The sequence below is a fragment of the Lemur catta genome, chromosome 9, assembly GCF_020740605.2.
Source record: "Lemur catta isolate mLemCat1 chromosome 9, mLemCat1.pri, whole genome shotgun sequence".
Classification (NCBI taxonomy): Eukaryota; Metazoa; Chordata; class Mammalia; order Primates; family Lemuridae; genus Lemur; species Lemur catta.
In genome coordinates, this window is record NC_059136.1 from 93,595,926 (window position 1) to 93,609,949 (window position 14,024).

The 14,024-nt window shown below is 35.2% G+C and overlaps 1 pseudogene; it reads left to right on the top strand.

The window, feature by feature from the left end:
• Nucleotides 1-1,793: 1,793 nt before the first annotated feature.
• LOC123644423 overlaps nt 1,794-14,024 on the top strand; it is a 72,665-nt pseudogene continuing 60,434 nt past the window's right edge.

Genomic DNA, 14,024 nt, shown 5'->3' on the forward strand with positions numbered 1-14,024 from the left:
TTCAAAATGAAAATAAAAAGTTCCTGTGTGTAATGAACCTAAAATAAACTGTAAACCACTATAACAACGTCAGTCACTATCAACGTGCCCTACCCAGCTACATCTGCTGCATAACATTTGGTCTCCCGCCTACAGAAGAACCTTTTTGTTTAAGTAAAAAGATCAAACATCTCAAAATACTTGTAATTTACAACAACAGCAGTGACTACATCTCACTACTCCTACAGCCTCGGGAGCAGACCGAGCCGCGCTGTGCTACCTCAGTGGGCACCACAGCTGCCCTCGGGAGTGGGAACTCCAGCGTCAAAAATGTGAAATACCATGAAATTGTTCACATCTGCTACTGCTATACGCACAGGGTTTCCGTTTGCACCCAAAAAGCACTTGCTTTATTCTCAATTATTTCTTTTAATTCTCCAGAATATAGGCTCAAGGCTAAACAGGGATTTTGTTACAGATGTTACTACATAGCAAATTGTCATGTGTTATCTCAGAAAAATAGAAATGCATCCCCTTTGCTTAGTGACTATGGGAAGGAATGGGTAGCCCTATAATCTTAAGTTGTTTTGAAGACAATCATTTTAGATTTTTAGTAGTTAGTAGTAGAAGTAGTCCCCTTTGAGCTCTGCGTGTGTGTGTATGTGTGTGTGTGTGTGTGTGCACGTGTGTTTAGGGAAGGAAGCAGTTTGGAGTATTTAAGTAGAAAGGAAATGTACAAAGTTAAGTTATAACAAATAAACAGAGTTCTCATATTATAACTAATGTGATGGACCCAAGCTTTACATTCTCAGGGCTTAGAAAACATCCCAAAGAAAAAGACTCTACTATAAAAATACTTAACCTTTGTATAATGCTTCATAGTTTACAAAGTGCTTTGAACTATGCATTATTTCATTTGCTCACCACAGGAACTCGTATTTTCCAAAAGCAAACGAGGGGCTTCATTACAGGGGAGATGCATGGTACAGACATTTAACTTACAGGCTGCCTTTTATGTACAACTCTTCCATCTTCTTAATCTTCTACAAAAGCACCTTGACTATCATCCACTAAGGTTATAAATATCAAATATTACAAAAGAATGGGAAATAACCTGCTGGAACACAGGACATTTTAGAGTTTTGCACTCATCTCCCTTTTACCACTGAGGAGTTGATCATTTTTTTTGTTTTGTTTTGTTTTTCAAGAAGATGATGGCTTGAATACTCAGCTATGGTCTGACAGATTTTCTTTTCATTCATTTCTTTAGTTATGCTTAGCAAGTCTTAAAGTTGAAGTTTTTATACAAACAACTGAATGATTTTCACAGACCTCACTTTAAATTCTGATTCTCAAGTAACATACAGCATACTGTCCTGGGGAGATCACCACTGTCTGGGTGTGGCTCTCCACCTGACCACTCAGGAATGGGATGTTTTTAACACACTGAGATAATGTTAATCGTTTCAGAATAGAGTCACATTACCGAAGCTCCTAAAACTAATGTAAGAACACTGCAATGTCAAAATGTTTGTTTACGAACTGAGTGTTTTACAATGAAGTGAGTGGATTGAGTAGTCTACCTTTGGTCCCCCCACCACTTAATCCATAGCATCTGCTCAAACTCAATTTCCCTGGAGCCAGACCCTACTCCCTGCCCACTGGCCCCCGATACTGCTTGGTCCATCCCTCAGGCAGCAGCAGCAGTGGGGCTGGAGCCCTAGAATCACAGAGGTTGCTAATTAGACCTGGTGGGTTGCTAGGGGAAATCTGTGTATCTTTTGGTATGATGGAAACTCAGCCACCTTCAAGACATGGTCTCCAAAGTCAACCTGAGCATCAACGTCCAGTGTCAGATGAGAGAAGAAAAAAAGTGTGAAGAGGGCACCTTGATTCGCCACAGCCTGCGTCAGAAGGGGCAGAGAGCACTCTGCTCTAACACTGCCATTGAAGACCACAGGCCCAGCCCACCCAGATGCAGGAACATCTGAGGAGTGTGGGTCCTGACTGGGCAGCCGCCTCCATTCTGCACACTGAGAGGAAACAGGAAGCTTTGGTAGACAGTAGCCACCTTTGCCACAAATGCTTTGTGTTGTCTCCAAATACTACAAGCTCCACTGTTTCCAAAATACAGATATAGGAAGACATTTTATACATTGGCAAGCGGTTTGTTCTGTAAGGGACCTGATGTTAAAGTTGCAGTTCTAGGGGCAGAGGTCAAAGCTAAAAGCAAATTTCTGATCCTGTCTAAAGATAGGATTAGCCTTGTTTACTAAACCAACAGCAATCAGTCCTTGATGTGGAAAAGAACAATCTAAATCCACGGAAAGCTATTTCTTCATAAATGCAAGATGATGTGTTATTTTTAGGCAAATGAAGCAACTCAAAGGAGGGGAAGGTGAGAAAGGGAGCTAACATTCATTGAGCATCTATATGTGCCACATGCTGCCATATACTGAGCTAGCTAGATACTCTCTGTGCGTTAACTCTGTTAATCTTTACAAGATCCCCAGAAGGTGAAGAAGAAATTGAGGCACAGAGAAATCAAGTGATTTCAAATCATTTGATTTACCAAAGCTCACAGAGCTACTATGTGGCAAGCAGAGATTAGAACTGAGAATTCTGTGGCTCTAAGGCCAAGGCACAACCCCCCCCAGCGTATCAACGTATGCCCATGATGCTGCCTAAAACAACACACTGCTCCCGAGTGACAGTTTTAGGTTAGAGCAAGGAGAGAAACTGGCACATCTATCACTCTGATTCTGTGGGTTCTGAAATACAGTATTAAAATAGTCTTTTCTCTTGGACTGTGAAACAGTGTGTTCCCTGCTTATTCACGTGATTGATTAGTATTCTCTGGGGAATATTTTTCTTCTTGAAAGGAATCTTGAGCTTACTCTGCACCAGACCATTGCTACTGCAGCAGCTATGGCTGTGTGGCTGCACTGCCCTTCCCTTACTGCTCTAGAGTTCCTCTCCTAAGGCCTATCAAATCAAGAAGAAGAAGAAGACGATCATGTATGCACTTAATTAGGCATGATCAGAAGCATTCTCAAACTCACTGAAACCACTGGCTAGTCTCCACACTTCTTTATCACATGTAGTTTGTTTAGTCCAAAATCTAGAATCCTGCAGAACCAGCCAAATTGTCTTCCATGACCACCTCCAGATTCCCAATGATATTTTATGATTCTAGCTTCAAAACTTTCCTCCCTGTGCCATAGATCAATTAATTGGTTCAACTTCTGAATATTTTGTTATATATGACAAGGAATTTTCTTTATCTTAACTGCTGGTTCCACTCTCCTTTTCAGGAAAAATTAAACGTCTTTTGTGTAAATCCAGTAGATATCTCCAAAGGTAATGTCCAAGAACTTTGGCGAGAGTTTCAATTTATGAAATTATTCCATTATGCACTACTCTCTGCCAGAAAACAGCACAAATAGCATAAATTTTGTGTGTACTATAAAATAAACAACACATTCAGGAAAAATAATTTTGGAATCTAGCTACTCCACTGTTTTCAGCATTGTTATTAATATAAAATTATTATATTTTAAAATAATTTGCCTTTTGTTGTGTTAATGATGTCTATAGGTGATAAGTGAATTGAGTTCCTAGGTATATATAACTAGTAAAGAGGCAGCACTACAAAAATAGAAGTCATCTCAACATTGTTCTCAGTGTTAAGTCTGGAAGACCTCAAAGTGATTTTATGAGGAAGAATCTTTGAATATACAGACACTCCCTGATTTATGATGCTTCCACTTAACAACAGGTTGACTTTATGATGGGGTGAAAGTGATATGCATGCACAGAAATAGCACTTTGAATTTTGATCTTTTCTCAGGCTACCTATGCGGTAGATACCCCATCACGATGCTAGGCAGTGGCCACAGCTCCCCGTCAGCCGCACAACTGTTACACTGGTCTGTGTGGATGTTCCCTCATCCTCTGGTTCCCAGTGTCGAGAATGAGCACTGGTACCGAGTCCAGCTGATGATGGAGTGATCACAAACATAAAACAATTTTGTACAAACAGTTTTATCACATAAAAGAAAGAATGAAAGTACAGGAGGAAGCTACAGGAAGTGAAAATACATTCCAGAGAGAGTGGAAGAGGTCAGTATCCAAGAGGCAAGAAAGACCTTGAAGACTGAGCACATGCTGCCTTTTATAAGCCCCCTAGTTTGTCCTGCCTTTCCCCTGGCAGGATTGGTTGCTGTTTCCCACTTTGGGTGTGACTGACAGGTTGGTGTTATATAACAGATCACATGACAGGTTACATAACAGATTGGTTATATTACAGTTTCCCTTTCTGCACATGCATCTTCCCCAGAATCCTTCATGAATCTCCACCCATGTTATGCTTATCAGATGGTAATGAGCTCTAGGTCTGTTAAAGGTTATCACGAACTTTTTGCTATGTATGTTCCCACTAGGGAACAGTTCCTAGCTACAATTTGGTTCCTGCTCTCCACCCTTAGCCACTCCCTTGCCACCTATTTACCCTCTACAAGACCTAATAGGACTGCGAGGGTGAACAACCACGCTCTGCCGTGGACTGTGTTGCCAGGTGACTTTGCCCAGCTGCAGACTAACGTGTGTCTGGGCACGTGCAAGGTAGGTAGGCTAAGCTGTGATGCTTGGTAGGTCAGCTGTATTAAATGCATTTTTGACTTATGGAATTTTCAGTTTATGATGTGGGTGGGCAGCCCCAGCGTAAGTGGAGGAGCATCAGTACTTTGGAGGGATTGTAGCCATAGCAATGATCGTGAACATTTCTCCAAACAAACATTTCAATATACTAAAAAGGATGAATTAACAAGGGGGAGGTGAATCATGTAGGTTAGTCACATTTGAGATTATTGTATTTTTAAAATTGGTCCTTTTAAAAACAAAACTCACATAAACTGAAGCTTTAAAATATATTTAATATTTTTGCAAACCAGTGTCAGCAATGCTTTAATCATTTATTGCTCACCACGTATAACCACCAGATGTTCAGATTTTAAGGACATCCCGCCCACTTCCAAAACTCCCAGTACAATCCTAATTACCCACTTTCAGCTACTCGTTTCTTTGCCTGTGGCTGCAAACATTATAAAACTAGCACCAAAGGGCCATGTGAATAAAATACACTAGTAGAAGCTTGTACTTAATACATAGCTATTCTAAAGAAGCAATGTGGGAATTCCAGAGCCAATATTGGACATAAAATTGTCCTCTTTGAAATTCAAAAAGATGCCTTCTTAAAAGTGACTTGTGATTTAATGGAAAGAAAACTATTTTATAATTAGAACACCAATGTTCAAGCCCCAGTTCAGCCACTCATTCAGTACAAAACGTTGAGTAACTCATGCCTCTTCCAAGTAGGGATGGTACTATACTCTCATGTCACTCTAGGGGCTCGGGTTAGAAGTGAACTAATACACATAGCCGTGCTCAGTAAACTGTGAACACCCAAGTAAACTGCAAATTGTATGCAGGCACTAGGAGAAGATCATGTATTTTGAATAATAAATAGAAAAATGTATTTGACAGATGTTTAAGATATAAAAGATAATGACAGTGTGGCCTCAGCAAACAACACACCAAATAACATCCACCAGGTCCAGTGACATAATTTATAGTCGCAGCACAAAATGAAAATGTAAGGCCCCTTTTCAGAAATCAGGAAAGAAGGAGAGAGAGACCTTTCTTTCATGGTTTCTCTTTATCTGTCGTGGTGTTTTTGATTAGTATTTGATGATGTGCTGTTTGGGCATGATGTATTGACAGGGTGTGTGCAGACCCCCACAAGTGCTGGACCCCCCCCATGCCTCAGAGTATGGGGCCTGGCCCCACCCTCCCTGCGCCCAGCCCCAGGCCTGGTGGGGAGGCAACAGCGGTCCCTGGGTGAGGTCCAGGAGTACGTGGCTAAGAGCCCATCCCAGGGAGGCAAGGAGGTTCCAAGTCCTCAGAGCATGCTCCATAGACTTCCACTTATAAAACACAGATCCAAAGATGAAATTATCAAGGATTTCAATATGGTGACCACAAAACATTACACCGCAAGCACAGGGCCCCCTTCTAAGCACAATGCTTGGCAGACTGCACCAGTGGCAAGTCCATGAATCCCCCTGTCGCCTACTATGTTTGGGGTCCATCTTAAAGTGGTGGCATGGTATACTAAATAAGACAGCAGACTCCGGATGTAGATTGCTGACTTCCAACCTGGCTCTGCCTCTTACCAGCTGTGCAATTTAGAGCAAGTTATTTTTTCTCCTTGGGCATCAGTTTCTCCATTTGTAAAACAAGGGTCCTAACAATAACAATAATCATTGATTTTATAGGGTCACTGTGCAGATTAAATGAATTACTATCTGCTAGGGCCTAGTATATTAAGTACTGTAGAAGTATTGTTATTTTTCATATGAATCCACACTGCAGATTCGGTATGATTCCAAAAGTGAATGTGTTTGGAATCTTCACAGGAAAACGTAAAATTAAAAGAATGAAAAATAGAGAAGGAGAATGCAAAGACCAGGCAAAGAAAAATTGTGTAACTATATTAATATCAGACAAAGTGCACTGTAAGGCAAGAAACATTAACAAAGATAAAATTTGAACACTTCATTAAAATAAAATAAAAGTATTATTATTTCAATAGGAATATGTATAATAATCCTGAATTTGTATGCAATGAATAGCATTGCCTTAAAATGTATAAAAATTGAACTACTTTCCTTAATTAGCAAAAGTTTCCTCAATGCAATGCATAGGCTATATTCTCTGAAATTTGATGGGGGCAGAATAATTGCTTGTTGAATGGATGAGTAAACAAATTGAATAAACTAAGAAACTCTAAGAAAATCATAGTGTGAGCTTCTAACATGTTTCTCAATGCCGACATAAGCAGATAAAAAAATTAGTAAGACACAGAAGATTTAAAATGCACAAATAAAAAATTAGCATATGTAGAATGTTACACCCAAGAATTTCAGAATACACGTTATTTTCAAGCTCTCTCACTTAAAAGTGACCATATGTTGGGCCATAAAGGAAATATCAACAGATTTCAATTGATTAATGTCATGCCAAATATATGTTTTCTGACCACAGTGCAGTTCAGCAAAAAGTCAATAACAAAATGAGAACTAGAAAATCAGCATATTTTGAAATTTAGAAATACACTTCAAAATATCCCATGGATCAAGAAAGAAAACGCAATAGTTATTTTAACTGCATAATTATAAAAATATGACATATTAAAAATGTGAGATGTAGGTATACCATACTTGAGAAAAATTATCCCCTTAAATATGTATATTAGAAAAAAAGAAAGAAGAGTGATGATCTAACTTAAGAAATTAGAAAAGTAACAGATAAAAGCCAAAGAAATGAAAATAAACTGAATAATAAAAAGGCTAAAATTAACACAATAAAAATCAAAATAGAAAATATTTAAAAAGACAAAAAATGATTCTTTAAAATAATAATATAATTACTAATCCCCTGGCAAGCATGATCGCTGGAAAAAACAAAACAAAACAAAATAAAAGCCACAAACAATTAAATGTCAGTGATGAAAAAGGAAACATAAGCACAGGCATTACAAAAGATAAGAAGTGGATTTTATGAACAAATTTATTCACATACATTTGAAATTTTATACTAAATGAACACTTCATATAAAAAGACAATTTACCAAAACTAAACAAAGAAGGAACAGAATATCTGAATTTTCCTAAAGAAAAAGAATCTGTAATCATGAAAAAAGTTATTAAATAAAATATTATTAAGCTGAATCAAATAATTAAAAATAATGGATCATGATCAAGCTTAGTATTACAGAAATGCAAGGTTTTTAACATTTTAAAATCAATCAACATAACTCACCATACTAAGAGAATAAAGAAGAAAACTCAAATTAAACCCAAGTGAAGTGGCTTGTGCCTATAATTCCAGCTACTCAGGAGGCTGAGGCAGGAGGATTGTTTGAGGGCAACATAGTAAGACCCCCATCTCTCAAAAAAAATTATATGAGCATATCAATAGTTGCACAAAAGAATTTAATAAAGTTCAACATCTATTAGTAATAAAAATTCTTAACAAGAGTTTTTAGTAGGTAACCACTAATAAAAACAATCTACAAAAAATCCTACTTGATAGTAAATGGTGGAATGTTAGAAAGGTTTCCCTTTCAAGTGGGGAATAAAATAAGAATGCCTACTATCATTACTTGTATTAAATTTTTTACTACAGGTACTGACTACTGCAATATGTAAACAAATATAAATATCAAAAATGTAAGGATTGGAAAGGAAGAAAATTGTCATTATTTAAAGATGATATAATTTTGTCAAGAGTTTTTAGATAAATTTCAGAATTAATGAATAAGTTCAGCAAGTTTGCTGGACATTGATCAATATACAAAGTCAATATATTTTCATATATCTGCAGCAAACAATTAAAAAATAAAATATTTTAAAAGATGCTATTTACAATAATACCAAAAATCACTATCTAGGAATAAATCTAACAAAAGATATACACAACTTCTACAAAGAACATTACACAAAATTTTTTTGAAAAAGCATAGAAGACATAACTATGTCCATAATTTGGAAGACTCACTTGTAAGGAATTTCAATTCCCCCCAAATTGACCCATAGATTTAAAGCAATCAAAATCATAGTCCCAGCACATATTTTGTGGAAACTGGGAAGTTATTTAATATTTGTGAAACATCTATGAAGAAGGTAAGGGACAGAACAGACAAGATAAATCCCAATAATAAAAACAAAGTGGGAGAATGTATTCTATGGCTTTCAAAATGTATTATAAACCTGCAGTAACTGTGACTGGTAGTACTGGTGCAAGGACAGACAAAGGGATCAATAGAATAGAGTAGAAAACCCAGAAAGAGACTCACTCATATATAGACACTTTAATTTGACATACAAAGAATAATGAAGGAAGAATGGCATTTTCATTCAATGATGCTGAGTCAATTAGGTAGCCATATGGAAAACAATGAACATTTACCTGTCCTTTATGATAAAAATATCAAGCTCAGGTGAATTATTTACCTTACAAATGTGTAAGGTAAAAGCAACAAAGCTTCTATAATACAATTTAGAAAAACATCTTCATGACTTGCAATAGGAAACAATTTCTTCATAAAAAACACAGTAAGCACTAGCCATAAAGGAAATGGTTAACAAATTAGACTGCATTAAAATTTAAAATATCGGTCATCAAGAATATCTTTCTGAGAGTGAGAAGGAAAGCTACGGCATTAGAGGAGTTATGTGCAACATAAACATCTAATAAAGGGCTAATAACCAAAATATATTTATAATAACAAATAAGAAAAAGATCAGAAGCCTAATAGAAAAAAATGGGCCAGAGAGTTGAACAAGCATTTCACAAAACAAGATGTCCAAGCAGCCAATAAACACATAGAAAGATGTTCAGCCTCAGTACTGATCAGGGAAAGGCTGATGGGAACCTCTATGCAATTCGTCTGTACACTCACCAGAATAGCTACGGCTAAAAAGTCTGACAAGACCAACGAGTAGCAAAGCTTGGAGCAAAAGGAACTCTAATTCCCTGCTGGTAGGAGCATAAATTGTTCTGAAATGTGCAGCACCATCTTAAAGATTTGAACACAAACATAACCTAAGATCCAGCAATTTCTGTCTCTTAGGTACACGCACAAGAAAAATTTGTACACACTTACACCAAGAAACATGTATGGAAATGTTCATGGCATCATAATTCATAATAGCTAATAACCAAAATGTCCATCATCAGTACGATGTATATATAAATGTTTAGATATTCTAGTTATACAGAATTCCATACAGTGATAAAAAAGAACAAACTCCTAGTACATAAAACAACATGGGCGAATCTCATAAATGTAATATTGACAAAATCTAGACCCAAACAAGTGCACACCATACGATTCCAACTATGTAAAGTTCAAAAGCAGGCAAGACTATAATGCTAGACATCCAGGATAGTGTTTATGTATAGGAAGAGAAGGAACTGTATTAGGTATTAAGGAAACTAAGAGAGGATCTCTTGCCTTAAGAATCTCACGGTCTAATGAGCTCATGTACATAAAAAGACATTGTAAGCTGAAAACATATTAAACCATTATAACTTTATTATTTTAGATGTAGCTAAATACGCTGATACTTTTTTTCTGACATTTAATCAATCAAACAACAAATATGGTCTCGTTAGCTGAAACGCAGTAGGCAAGCCAAGGGTTAAGCTTCTGTCAAGAGTCTGGCAGATGGGACAGAGTGAATCTTCATTGTATTTCATTTCTCCTCATTTCATTCAAATGCAGCCTAAATGACTTTCCCAAGTCACCAGCAGAGAATTATAGAATAACTCAGATAATGGGACCTCGCTGTGTTTATGTAATCATTCTTCTCTCTCTGTGTCTGGGAAAGAACTCAGGCCATGATTTGTCTTTAAAAACAAATAGTAATAACAGCAACCGCAGTAACAGGAGCAATGACAGCAACAATAACACCCCGATAATAAGCCTCCCAGCCCATGTCTCGTTAGTAAAATATTCACATAAAATCATAAGCACACTAAGAGGAAATTGTGTTTACCTACTACAAGTGAGAAAAATGACTTTCTAAACTGAAACCTTGAGAAGCTACACCTTTTGCAAATACTCCATTTGTAGCACACACACACACACACACACACACACACACAAAAGAACAGAGAATATACCAGAAAAAGTCTTTATATTACTTATGTCTTAGTTTCCTTTGAAGTTGCCTGATATTTTTACACAGCATCTTTTTTTTTTTTTTATTTTTAACAGAGCATTGCTGCCTATCTGGCTTCTGCCACACTGCTCTAAAGGTAATCAATATTGTAATCCTACTTAAAGAGTTTCCAAGGACCATTCATCCTTAGGTCAAAATATATCACATAAATAGATGACTTGGAAGTTCAAATGCTTTAAGGTTAAAAATAGCATGAAATACAAAGATATTCAATGACTGAAAACTCAAGAACAGGTTTTTTCCTTCACTACTGATTACTACATCTTGGAATACAAGCTGTATCCAGACAGATTGATTTTCCTTTTTGTTTCTAGACAAACAACCTTCATCCTGAAGAACAGAAAAACAAGAAACACTTCTACCTTTTCACCCATGTTCACCCCCCAAAGCTCAATTAGGCAATATGATTTTTGCCTATGAAAGATGAAATGTTCTTTTCTGATCCTGACAGAACCCAGGAAAAATCTTTGTTTGGAGGTCACATAGCTATTATAAATAATAATACATGAAACTTGTACATTATTCTGCACAAATTTTGGTGAGGTATTTACATAGAAGTAGAATTCTGGGTTTAAGGGTATGCATGCTATGTGAACTTTAGCAAATAGTGCCAAATTTTCCACCAGATTGGTTATTTCAATTTGCTCTCAATAAATTTCTTTCAAGTATTTTTATTTTGATATCATTGTGCATTGAGTGTGTACCCCCAGATTTCCTATGTTGAAATCTTAAGCCTTAAGGAGATGGTATTAGGAGGTGGGAACATTGGAAGGTCGTTAGGTCATAAGGGTAGAACCCTCATGAATAGGATTAATGCCCTGGTGGAAGGGATCCTAGAGAGCCCTCTGGATCTCTTTCTATCGTGTGATGATACAAAGAAAATTGGCAGTCTACATTCCAGAAGAAAGCCCTCACCAGAACCCAACCATGCCTGCATCCTGATCTCAGACATCCAACCTCCAGAACTCTAAGAAATAAATGTTACAGCAGCCTGAACTAAGGCAGATGTTATTATAAATAGCATATTTTTTAATATTTTATTTTATAAGTATGGCTAGTATATAGAAATACTATTGATTTTTGTGTATTGACCTGGTAGTCCATGATAAATTTACTGGTTAATTTAATGAGTTATCTGTAGATTTTAATGTTTTTTCTATGTACATAATCATGCCAGCTGAGAAAAATAATAGTTTTATTTCTTTCTTTCAAATCTTAATAACTTTTAATTTTTTTTTTTTTGCCTTGATGAATCGGCTTAAACATTAGTCTTGATCTTGAAGGAAATATTTTTCTTTTGAAGGAAATGTTTTTAATCCAATATCATTAAATATGCTATTTTTTATATGTATTTTTTTATAAATACCCTCTTTATCACATTGAGGAAATTGTTTTCTAGTCTCAGATTGCTGAAAGTGTTTATCATGAATAGATGTTAAATTTTCTCAATTTTTTTTGTGCATAAACTGAAATAATTTTTTCCCTCATTTGTCCCCCCAAAATAGTAGGTTATATTAATTTATTTTCTAATGGTAAATCAACCTTTCACAATTGGAATAATTCTAGCTTGCTCCTGATGAATTAGTTTGATTATATATAGTTAAGTTTGCCAATATTTTATTTAAGATTATTGTATCTATATTTATGAGAAAGATTGTCCTATAATTTAAATTCCTTATGTTGTTCTCAGGTTTTAGTGTCAAGGTAAGACTTGCTTCATAAAATGAGTTGAGAAACATTCTTTTTGTTTCTATTCTCTCAAAGAATGTGTGTAAAATGGTGTTATTTCATTCCTAAATATTTAAAATATTTTACTAATGAGGCAGTTTGGGACTGGGATGTTATGTTAGATTTTTTGTTGTTGTTTTGTTTTTGTTTTAAGGGAAAGACTTTAACTTATCAATTAAATTCTTTAGTAGATATAGTATTATTTAGATTTTCAATTTCTTCATGCTGTTATTTTGGCAAGTTTTGTTTCATAAAAGGTGCTTCTTTTTTCTAAATGTTCAAATTTATTAGCACAAAGTTGTTCATATTTCCTTCTTTTACATTTTTAGTTCCTACAGGCTCTGTAGTGATGTCTGCTTTTTCATTTCTAACATTGATAATTGGTGCCTTGGCTTTTTCCTTTAAGCAGTCGTACCAGGAATTTATCAACCTTGTTCATGTTTTTAAAAAGCAACTTTAGCTTAATTTTTCTATTACACATAATTTTCTGTTCTGTTGTTTTCTACCTTTTCTAAATTGTTTTTCTTCTATCTGTTTCAGAAATAATTTATTATTTTTCTAACTTATTGAATGCTTATATCATTGTTTTTCAGTCTTCTTTTCTAATACTTGAATTAAAGACTATAATGCTTCTTTAACTACAGCTGTGCCTGAATCCCACAGGATTTTAATAGGTCATTTTTATTATCATTCAGTTCAAAATATGTACTAAGTTCTACTGTAATTTCTTTTTGAATCCATGGGTTATTTACAAGAATATTTCTTAATATTAATAAGAATTAATAATTCATTAATAACTATGTAGGAATTTCCTAGGAATCATTTTATTATTCTAGCTTATATCTATTATGCCCAGAGAACACAATTACAATTTTTTGTAATTTTGTGAAATTTGTTTTATGGCTCTTTATATGTAAATGTTCCATATATGCTTGAAAATACAGGGTACTCAGAAATGTGAGGCACAATGTTTTAGACATACATTTAGGTAAGATTTGTTAATTGCCTGTTCAAATCCTCTATATTCTCAATTTTCATCTGCTTGTTTTCCTTGTAACTAAGAAAGATATGTTAAAAGTTTCCATTATGATTGTAGATTTTATTTTTTCCTTTTAGTTGTGTCAGATTTTATATATAGGTATCTATATAATTATATATGTAAATATAAATATATATAAGAGAGAGAGAGGAGGCTATAAGAATGCAATAAGCCTACAAATTTAGAAATGCTATACCTTTCTAATATATTGACCCTTTTATCATTATGGAATGTTGTTTTTTACCTCTAGTAGTATTTATTTATTTCATTAAAGTCAACTTTGCCTGTTAGCATACGACAGCTTTCTCTTGGTTAATGTTTCCATGATGTATCCATCCTGTTACTTTCAGTTGTTCTACGTTTTAATATTTATGTGATAAGCATCATATAGTTGGGTTCTGTGTTTATATCCAATCTTATGATATTTGCCTTTTAATTGGAGTAGTAATACATTTGAATTTTATTTAATG